The sequence below is a fragment of the Lagopus muta genome, chromosome Z, assembly GCF_023343835.1.
Source record: "Lagopus muta isolate bLagMut1 chromosome Z, bLagMut1 primary, whole genome shotgun sequence".
NCBI classification, from domain to species: Eukaryota; Metazoa; Chordata; class Aves; order Galliformes; family Phasianidae; genus Lagopus; species Lagopus muta.
In genome coordinates, this window is record NC_064472.1 from 32,662,699 (window position 1) to 32,674,267 (window position 11,569).

General features: G+C 40.3%; 1 long non-coding RNA gene across 1 annotated transcript; it reads right to left on the reverse strand.

The window, feature by feature from the left end:
- Positions 1–565: 565 nt before the first annotated feature.
- Positions 566–10,788, reverse strand: LOC125686521 (uncharacterized). The gene is made up of 3 exons (XR_007373823.1): positions 7,793–10,788; positions 6,426–6,539; positions 566–1,533 (listed from the first exon to the last, which is right to left on the reverse strand). It is a non-coding gene; the product is annotated as an uncharacterized LOC125686521 (long non-coding RNA).
- Positions 10,789–11,569: the final 781 nt, after the last annotated feature.

Sequence of the window (11,569 nt, forward strand, 5' to 3'; positions counted from 1 at the left end):
GCCATTGCCAATGAGCCTGAAGAGAAAAGAAATAATTCTCTTTGAGTGATTCAAATGTATCATTTGTTTGAAAAAAGGCATAAAGCTGGGATCCACAGGGAAAAGAACATGAAAACAACAACTCAGAAACACTCAAGTGAGATAACAGCAGAAAGGCATGACAAGTCAGGTGCAAGCCAAGTGTGATCAGGGATAAAAGCTAAAGCTACATGGAATTCCAAAGGTTTGGTTGGCAAGAATGTGGGTTGTTGATAGGCTTGAGGTGCTTTGAATTCAAAGCTGTTTGATCCTGAAATCCTAAAAGCACAAAATGAAGTAACTTCTACAAGGAATTAAAGCGTTCATGTCAACCTTGTAGGTCTTCTGTTTCTGGATAGCTGTCAGGACACCGCCATTCTCTTCACTGGCCACTGGGTGGTGCAGTCCAGACTCCAGCTTGCTTTCACCGGCTGGCTAGTTTCAACATTGGCACTGATAACCCAGTGCTGTCTGTGAGAATAAATGTGTATTTGGCACAATCTCCAAGGGACCAGTAGGTTGACACCTTCACCAGATGGATATTGGTTTTGTGTCAGTTCTCCATGTCCCAAAAATGTATATCTTATATTTGATTTATACACAATTTGCTACAATTTAGATAGCTGAGGGGGACAATGAAGAAAGTACATATATTTATTGCAAGCAATATTTATTAGCATGATAGTGGTAAATATAAGGTCCTGTCCCAGAATTCACTGGGTAACGCAAGTTGCATGGCCTATATTAAAAATGAGTTTTAGTGAGGAGAGGTTACAGAAATAACTACCTTATGAAAACTGGTTCTTGTACATTGTATAAGCCTTTCAATAGCCTTTCAATAACTATGATTACAAATGTTACGGGATTGTATTTCTTTGTCATTCTTTAGATTTCAGTCTTCACTGCGCACATAGAGAAGATAAAAATAAAGTTGTTATATGTGGCTGGAATCTCCCTTAGGAAAACCTATTTAGATTCAGAACTGATTTTTTACCTAACTTTTTAGATAACTGAAAGGTAGAGGAATTTTTTTATGAAGAAAAAAAGAAAACAGTACCAGGAAAGATGAAATTAAAAGGTTTTTTTTTTTATTAATTACTATGTGAGCAAAACCACATTATCTTGAAGAGTTGTGTGTGGACTATGCTCAAAGGTGGAATGGAAATGAAACCTGCTCTAAGACCAATCACAAAAGATTCTGAAAGTTACGTGTTCTTATAAGACAAAGATAGAAACATTTACATGGGAAAATGTTATTTGCAATGTGGTGATCAATTCATAAAACTGCCCTCTTCTATGAGCTAAGTATCACTTCTCTTTACAAATTCTTCCTTTGAATCTGCTGTTAGAACTTCTCTCATCTTATCTGAGCTTTCTTTTTATATCATACATCATTCCACCTTCAGTGTAGTGACTCATGCCCCTCCTTGCTCGTAGAAAACTTGACGCTGTATTTGCATGGTTCTTGTGCACCTTTAGGAAGAGTTTCAGGATGCCTGTCCTCATGAAGGAAACCTTAATGAGGAGAAACAGCAGAGGCTTATGTAGGTCACTCCAGACACTCCATGGCAAAAACAGTATAGAATAAAACAAAGATTAAGATAACTAGTAATCTTTTTGCATTGACAGTTGTCTGGAGTGTGTAACTGCAACCAGAATATTCTTCGGATAAATTTCTTACCATATATAAGGTTACATGTATGAAGATGAGTTCCTTTCACTGTTATCTTGCCAAAACTCTATCTTAGTTAGATGCTGGAGTTGTTGTATTTCAAGGAAAATATGGATACTCCTCATAGAGACCGAGCTACTACTACTACTACTACTTTAGTCACAACAGGCTGTTGTTTCACTCTGAGTCAATCTGCTGAAATCTCTGTATGGAATTTTCTCTTTCTATCATGCTAATCTGGAAGAGGAAAATAAGTCTTCATTGACTTTGCATCCACTTTTTCCCTTTTTTCAGTTACACTTTTCCTGGGAAAAACTGTCAAATTGGAATAAAGGCTCCAAAATACTTCTTGTGTTAATGATGGCCATCATTTTACTCTGTCTCTCTATGCTAGAAGCAACACTTTTGCAGCAGTTCGTGCAGGCAGACTGCTGTAACTTGCTGGTAGGTTAACAGCCTGTGGAAGCATTCTTGATCTTAGCCAGAATGGTGGTGCGCACATGCCTGAGAGCTTAACCTGGTGCCACTTCAGAGAAATCCCCAGAGATGCCTTATACATCCACCCAAGCATAACTACTGAAAAAGTAGACCTTGATACTGGCAGTTGATTACACCTTAAATTACATATATAAAAATTCCCTCCTCAGATTTCCTGTATCCTCCTTCAGGTACTGGAAGGTCTATTTAGAACCTTCTCTCCAGGCTGAAGAGCCCCAGTTTTTTCAGGCTGTCTTGATAAGGGAGGTGTTCCAGGCCTCTGATCATCTTTGTGGCCCTCCTCTGGACCTGATCCAACAGTCCCATGTTATTCTTGTGTTGGGGGCCCCAGAATTGGGTGCAGTACCACAGGTGGAGTCTCACGTGGTGGGGTCTTGCCAGAAGAGCGACAAAGGTTCCTTAGTTGTCTCTCAGGACAAGAACAAGAAGGCCACATCAATGGTATGTATAGCTATTGCAGATCTTTTTGAATTTCACTAAGGAAACCTCCATCCTCTGCTTGCATTTCTTCTCCAAAGTGCCTGTATACCAACGCATGCAGCAATGGGAATAAACAGAAAGAAGGAGAGGATCTTAGACACTGTCCCACACCACATCCCTATATCTAAATTGAGGAGATATGGATTTGAATGTCAGACTATTCAATGGATAAATAATTGTTTGGATGGCCACAGCCAGAGGTTTGTGGTCAATGACTTCTGTTTTCATTTGGAGGCTCGTGATGACTAGTGTTCCCTAGGCATCCATTCTGGGACTTGTGTTCTTCAACATCTTCATCACTGACATACATAGTCAGTGGGATTGAGTGCACCCTCAGCAAGTTTACTAGTGACATCCAGCTGAGTGGTGCAGTTCACATAACAGGAGGAAGGACCCAGGCAGGCTAGAAAAGTGGGCCCATATGAACAGAATGAGGTTCAACAAGGCTGAGTACAAGATGCTGTGCCTGGGTTGGGGCAATCCCAGATATGTATACAGACTAGGAGAAGAAGTCATTGAGAGCAGCCCCATAGAGAAGGATTTGGGGGTTCTGGTGAGCAAGAAATTTAACACGACCCAGCAGTGTGCTCTTGCAGCCTGAAAGGCCAGTTGCATCTATGTCCAGGTGGAGGCTGGTAATGAGCGGCGTCTCCCAGGGTCTGTCCTGAGACCAATGCTCTTTAACATCTTTATCAATGACACTGATGATGGAATCGAGTGCACACTCTGCAAGTTTGCTGATGATACCAAGCTGAGTGGTGCGGTTGACACAGTGGAAGGAAGGGATGCCATTCAGAGGGACATCAACAGGCTTGAAAGGTGGGTCCTGGTGAATGAGATGAGGTTCAACACAGCAAAGTGCAGAGTTTTGCACTTGGGCCAGAGGAATCCCAGGCATCCATACAGACTGGAAGGAGCGACCCTTGAGAGCAGCCCTGCAGAGAAGGACCTGGCGGTCTTGATGGATTAAAAGCTTAACATGAGCCAGCAGTGTGCTCTTGCAGCTCAGAAAGCAAATGGTATCCTGGGCTCCATCAGAAGAGGGGTGGCCAGCAGGGACAGGGAGGTGATTGTCCCCCTCTACCCTGCTCTTATGAGGCCCCATCTGGAGAACTGCGTCCAGGTCTGCAGCCTCCAGTACAAGAAAGACAGGGAGCTGTTGGAGAGGGTCCAGAGGAGGGCCACAAAGATGATCAGGGGACTGGAGCACCTCCCCTATGAAGACAGGCTGAGGGAGCTGGGCTTGTTCAGCCTGGAGAAAAGAAGGCTGTGGGGTGACCTCTTTGCAGCCTTTCAGTACCTAAAGGGAGCCTACAAACAGGAGGGGAATCAACTCTTTGAAAGGGTTGATAACTGCAGGACAAGGGGAATACTCTGCTGTCATGAAACCCCATCTGGAGTAATGTGTCCAGGCCAGGGTGCAAGGAGAACTGGTAACAGTTGGAATGTGTCCAGAAGAGAGCTGCAAGATGATCAGAGGGCTGGAGCAGCTCTTTTATGAAGAAAGTTTGATGAAACTAGGCTTGTTCACCTGAGATAAGAGAAAGCCTCAGAGACATCTCATTGCAGTCTTCCAGTACTTAAAGGAAGCTTATAAACAGGAGGGAGAGTGATTTTTTTACGCAGCTGGAGAGTGACAAGACAAAGAGGAATGTCTTGAAATGAAAAGAGGGGAGATTCTTTACTAAGAGAGTGAGGAAGCAATCAAACATGTTGCCCTGAGAAGCTGCGGATGCCCCATCCCTGAAGATGTTCAAGGCCTGGTTGGATGTTGTTCTGGGCAGCCCAGCCTAATGGCTGACATTTCTACCCGTGGCAGGGGGGTTGAAAGTTCTTTAAGGTTCCCTCCTACCTAAGCCATTCTATGATTCTGTGATTCTATAATTCTCTGATCTGCATGTGGTCACAGAGCCATGATATCATTGTGATCAGAGAGACATGGTTGGACAGTTTGCATAACTGGAATGCTGTCAATGGATGGCAATGTAATTTTTCGGTAAGAGACACAAGCAAGTTGAGGCAGTGGAGTTGCTCATAATGTGAGAGAGGATGTGCAATATACTGAGCTCTGCCTATGGATGAATGATGAACAAGTGAAGAGTTTATGAGTGAGTATTAAGTATGAGTGATGACACTGTAGGTGTTTATTACAGACTGCTTGATCATAATGGGAGAAGTTAATGAAGTATTCAGAAAACTTAAAGTAACCTTTAACCTTAAAGTGACCTTAACACAGGCACTAGTTCATATGTGGGTCTTCAACCACAGTGATATTTGCTAGAAAACCAACATAGCTCGGCACATACAGTCCAGGAAGATCCTGCAGAACTTCAGTGATTAACTTTCTGATCCAGTTGGAGAAGCCAACAAGGAAAATTGTGCTGCTGGACCTTGTTCTTACAAACAAAGGACTGACTGGGATGTGAAGACTGGGGACAGCCTTGAGTACAGTGATCATGAGATGATAGAGCTCAGGATCTCGCACAGGGGAAGCAGTGGAGTAAGTAGGATTGCAAGCCTGGACTTCAGGAGAGAGAATTTAGACCTCTTCAAAGACTTGCTTGGAGGAATCCCATGAAATAAGACTCTTGGAAGGTAAAGGAGTCTGAGAGAAATGGCTAAAATTCAGGAACCACTTCCTGCAAGCTCAAGATTGGTACAACTGTATGAATAAGAGATCAGGTAAAAGTGGCAAGAGAATGGCACTGATGGAAGTGATGCACTGGAGCAAATTGCCCAGAGAGGATATGGATGCCCCATACCTGGAGGCATTCAAGACCAGGCTGAATGTGATTCTGGGCAGCCTGGTCTAGTGGTTGGCAGCCCTGTGCATAGCAGGGGGTTGAAACTAAATGATCTTTGAGGTCCTTTTCAACCCAGGCCATTCTATGACTCTATGATTCTATGAAAGAACAGTGAGGTGGATTGAGAACTGACTGACCAAGCTCAGAAAATTGTCATCAGTGCTGCAGTCTAGAGGTCTGAAACTAGCAGTGTTCAGGTCAGTACTTGGTCCAGTTTTGTTCAGTGTCTTCATCAATGACCTGGATGAAGGGATGGAATGCATCCTCAGCAAGTCTATTGTTGATACAAAGCTGGGGTGACTGAGGTACAGGAAGGCTATGCTACCATTCAATAAGTCCGGGACAGGCTGGAGAATTGGGTGAAGGGGAAGAAAAAGAGATTCAACAAGGGCAAGTGCAGAGTTCTACAGATGGGCAGGAATAACAACATACAAGGTTAGGGGCAGACCTTCTGGAAAGGGGCTTTGTGTAGAAGGATCTGTGTGTCCTTCTGGACAAGAAAGATAGTGATATCCTGAGCTGCATTAGAAACAGCCTGGCCAGCAGGTTGAGGGAATTTATTGGCCTCCATTTTCTGTGTCGTGGAGAAGCCACATCTACAGAGCTATGTTCAGAAAGACAAGGAACTTTTAAAGTCTAGTAGAGGGTACAAAATCAGGAGCCCAGTGCATGTCCCTTATGAAGAAAAGCTGAGAAACCTGGGACTGTTTAGCCTGGAGAAAGCTGAGAGGAGAACTTACTAACACTTACAAATATCTAAAAAGTGACTTTCAAGTTCATGAGGCCAGACTTTTCTCAATTACTCCTGGTGACAATGGGCAATGGGCACAAACTGGAACACAAGAAGTTCCATCTGAATATGAAAAAGCCTTTATTTTGAGGGTGAGAGAGCACTGGAATAGGCTGCTCAAAAGGTTATGAGGTACGTTTTTCTGGAGATATCTAAAACCCACCTGGACACTTTCCTTTGTAACCTACTGGAGGGAATCTGCTTTAGCAGGAGCTGAACTAGACGATCTCCAGAGGTCCCTTCCAATCCATACGATTCTGTGATTCTGTGAGTGGTGCTGCCAAAAAAAAAAAAGACTGCAGTAGCTAAATTAAAATAGTCTGAAGAAAACAATAATGAGCTTCAATCAAGGTAATTATTTTACACATATTTTCCAGTGTGGTTTGTTCACCTGGACCTGCTCCCAGATTTTGGGTGATGACGGCAATGGAGCAGGGTATAATATCTGCACCTGACGTTCCCTGTGCCATTTCCTGCTCAGCTCAAGCTTTGATCTTGGTCTCTGAACGTAATTATGAAGCCTGAATCAGAACCAGGCTCTCATTTCTGCTGCTCCAACTTGCCCTCTTCTTTAGCTCCTGAGGAAGACCCTGTGATTCTCAAATATTTGCATTTTATTTTTAGTCCAATAAAATGGACCACCTAGAAATTCAGGTTGTTTGTCTTTATTATTATTATTATTTTTTTTTTTTATTACCCGCTTCTTATTATGTAACCAATGTACCCCAAGAGTATCCAGTAAGTATGTAGAAAACATAATTAATCTTCTGTAAGAAATGTGCCTTCTTTGCTTTAAATTGTACCAAGCCCTTAGCTGACATTAAGTCAGTCATCGTAAGTTCATTTGCACCATTTGTATGTTTGGCTCAATCTTTTTGCTTTTAGTGATTGTTGCACACTGAGATGGCAGCACAAGACTAAAAAAATTGTCTCTGTTATCAGCAGGGGGCAATTAGCATAGCTCTGTTAACTGGATTGAGGCTATCTTGATTTACAGCAGCTGAACATTTGGCCCCTGCAGATACTGTTTCAATGTTTTCCATTACTCACCATGGTATACACACACACACACACACACGCACAGATATATTTACAAGACTTTGCACTGATTTCAGGAGGGAAGGATCTTAAGTTCCTATATCCTACATACTGCATGCTAGACCTCTTGTAAACTATACTGTAGATAGTATAGTAATCACCATTATGTTATGTTTGTGTATTTAATTATGATATCTAATTTCTGTCTACTGACAGAGAAGAGCAAAAGTAAAGAATTAAGAACCAGACCCCAAAGTTCTATTTTTCTTTCATGCAATTCTTGACAAAGATATCACATCATTCATCCTTTTAAAATTTAATTCAATCAGGACAAAGAACAATAATGAATCTTATACCTGATCTCTCCCTATATATACATACATACATAAATACAGAGATATATATATCAGATCTCAGATGAATCCTCCTTTTTTTCGCTGTTTTAAATATGATACAAAAACAACAGAAGCAAGAACACAACCATTATCTTACCTCTAATTTTTAGAACTTTGGGTTTCTAAAAAGATTTGTCAAACTTGCCCCAGATGTTTGTTGACATAGAGCTCAGTGTCCATCCTTCATTAACAAGAACATTTTTCTGTAGCCATTTTCCACCTTCCATCACAAACAGCACGTGGCAACTGCTCACATCTAGTAATTGTTAAAAATTCTTTTGGGAGAGTTAAGGTTGTAAAACAAGAATGTTAAATACATGTATAAAAAGCGCAAGCCAACAGTTTACAGCTCCTACATAAATGTCCTCCTTATGCTTTCTTTATTTTTCTATTAGAAAATGACAAGGCAAAGGTCAAGCACCCAGCAAATGCCCACTTTTGCTGAGTACTGAACCACAGCAAACTAAATCTAGATAATCCCCAATCCTTTCTTTTGTAGAGAAGGGGAAGAGCATGAAGGAGCAAACAAAGCACCTCTTTTTCTTCTGTAGGTTTAGGAAAATACTACAGAAGCTGGAAGCCCAGGCTTAAATGTAGTATCAGGCAGCCCAACATGATTGTGGCCTTCAGCAGGGTTGCTCAAATTCCAACATAATGTAAATGATGAAAGGCTTGAGCTACTACTTATTTATGGAAAGATTGGTTTATACTTGCAATATCACCAGAATAAACTTGTTAAATATTTTTAAATATTAAAAAGACAGGCTTTATCTTGTTAGATAAAGCAGACACTTTCTGCCTCTATTTCTTCACTGACCTTTTAAAGACAGCACTCTTCATTAAACAGTCAAGCACAGAGTTAAAGGGAAAGTATTTCCATTTCTTTTCTCTGAAGTGGCTAACTTTGAAGTCTTGTAGTGCAAAAGATACAGTTCATAGTGGAGTCAAATACTCACCACAGGAACTACTGTTCTTACAATAGCAGAGGGTGTGTTACAATGGGGATTTGCAGAATATACAGACTTTTTGAACACAGTCAATACACGGTGTTCTGTTAACAAGTTGATCTCTTCCTGGAGCCATCCTTTAGATCCTTTATTACAGGAACTACTGCAAAAGAGTTTCACTGAAACAGGGTAATTCCTTTGACAGATGTGATAACAATAACTATATTTTCCTTTTTGATACATGGTTTTTGGTTTCACTTCACATATCTGTATTAAGGGATTTTTTATGGACGTTTTATCCTACTACTAGATCTTCTCTTAAGTTGGGATTATTCTGTAATCAGTAGCATTTTCAATCTGTCAGAAACTGCAGAGAGCAGTTGAGAAATAATAAGACAGGCTTCTGCAGGCATTCCATAAAAGTTTCTCTAAGTACTTAGTAACTGTTCAAACACTATGCAAAGCATAGTGACAGATTCCTAATTTTCACACTCCAAACTGTCCCTAAGGAGCTGTTAAATTTTCCAATAAGGAGTAATACAGAGATGTTCTGGCTATGTTTCCATAGATATTTCCTTAAGGAAATGTTCTTATTCAATGAGTTAATAAAACTAACTCCTCCCTGCTCCACCCTTCCTCTGCCCTCTTCTTCCTTTTTCCTTTTTACTTCCCTTCCCTTTCCTCCTTTCATCCTTTTCTTCTCCTTTCCGGCCTCCTTTCTTTCTTCCTTTCCTTCTTTCTCTTTTCTTCCTTTCCTTCTTTCTCTTTTCTTCCTTTCCTTCTTTCTCTTTCCTTCTTTCTCTTTTTTTTTTCTCTTTTTTTTTCTTTCTTTTTCTCTTTTTCGTTCTCTTTTTTCTTTCCCTCTCCCTTTTCCTTTCCCTTTTGCTTTCCCTTTCATTTTCCTTCTTCTTTTTCTTCTTCTTTTCCTTCTTTTGTCCTCTTTCATTTGAAGAATTCTTCATTCCCACCACTCAGCTTTCACAGGCTACAACTGTTGCTGAGCTAAGTAACTGCAAGGTTTTCTTCTGCTTTGTCAGGAGCCATTTACATGTGTTTATCCACTAATAAATTACATTCTGTCTACTGAAATTCATGATGATTCAGAAAAACACACCTACAGAATATTATTGATCTATATCACTTACGAATACCAATGTCTCAAACGTTCACAGTACCCTTCAAGTTTTGTGATTATCTTCTCTGCTGTGACAGAAAGTATATACATCTCCCAGTACTGGCTTTGAAAGCACGAGACACAATTACTCATCTTTTGCATGCCTGAAATACCTATCAGGGCATTTGAAACTGGGACAGGAATTTTTCTTCCAATGATGACAATTTTTCTTTTATTTTCTCCTTTTTTAAAAAATGCCTCTGAAAAAACAGCAGTTATCTATTCTCATTCATCTGCATTGCTCAATGCCTTAAAAGTAACTCCTTGCAGAGAAATGAATTCCTTTTTACTTTTTCTTGTGGAACATACGTTTTAGGGCATGAGTTATCATCTCACACTGTGCTGTTAAATGTTTCTTTACTATTCATAAATGCTTTGACTCTCATCCATTTTGGATTTTGTTGGTAGAAAAAGTGAAGCTGAAGAGTGAAATTCCATTGAGCAGTTTTGACAGAATCCAAGCACTGCATTATTTTTAAATTTATGTTTGTTTTCAAGACCATTCTCTTTACTCTATCTGTAACACACACACAGTTAAGAATACTTACTGTTTTGCTAAAACTCAGTATTGCGTGGTACCAAAGAATACTTAACATGGCAGACAAGCACCTGCTGGCAACATTTTGATATAGACAGATGTAGGCATGATCTTTACCTATGGTAATGTAAAGGAATGAAATAGAATCCAGGAATAATCATCTACTGACAGTGACTGCCAAAAATACTATTATTATTCTATCCTAGCTCATAATTTTGAAATGGTTAGATTAGAAAAATTCAGAGGACAATATTAGTCTAAATACTGATGTCCTGATGGACAATTGCTCTGCAAAATGAGATTAAGAGATTCCGTGCTCTGGTTTGTAGACACACTTAATTTCTGATTAGATGACTGGAAGAAACTGTTATGTTCAGAGCGGTTGGCTGGAAGAAACTGTCAAAGTGTTGATGTTTTCCAGGGACTGTGGCTCCACGTTGTACATTAATTCTATTTGGTTTTGTGAAAATACTAATGGGTCATATGAAATCTTTGGAGTCTTATGAGATTTGCTTGCCATTTTCCAACCTTCCTTGCAGGATTCAGTGAATGTTGGCACAAAAAGGTATAGACAGTACTTAATTTCTTATACTGGTGATGGTGTCCACCCTAAAAGTGAAGTTCCCTTACTTCACTAGCTTGGAAGTCAGAATACGGCTGGAGGAAAGTAAGAGATCTCTTCTTGCAGGTGACCATCCATGTCAATTCTTGCTTGTCCATCTTTATTTTAGTAGTCCCAAAACAGGTTCTGAAATCCTGTATCAGATTCTGAACATACTCTTTGAAACATCAACATCTCCTCTTTAAGAACTAAAGCACCACAGCTTTCCATCTGACTTTCACTAGACAGCAGAAGGAGCCACACACAGAGGAAGGAGTTCATTGTTATGGTTGTTGTGGATCTTTAGGATTCACAGTGGCATAAAAATTTCCACTCGAGCACTGAAAGCTGGCTGGCCTTTATGCATCAGGGTTGTGCAACCCATAACGGGCCTTACTTTCAGGATCAAGCACGTTTTCTTCTTTTATTCCAATGTAACAAAAAAATACCTCATAAATACTTGTTTCTGATAGTGATTCCAATAATCACCCTTGCTGAAAAAAGTGTACTCTGTCTTGTAATTATCTGCCATCAAGAAAGCTTAGAAAAAAAAAGGTAAGAGAAAAGGTATATGTTTTAAAACATGTCAGCAGCTGGAAAGACCTGGACCTTTA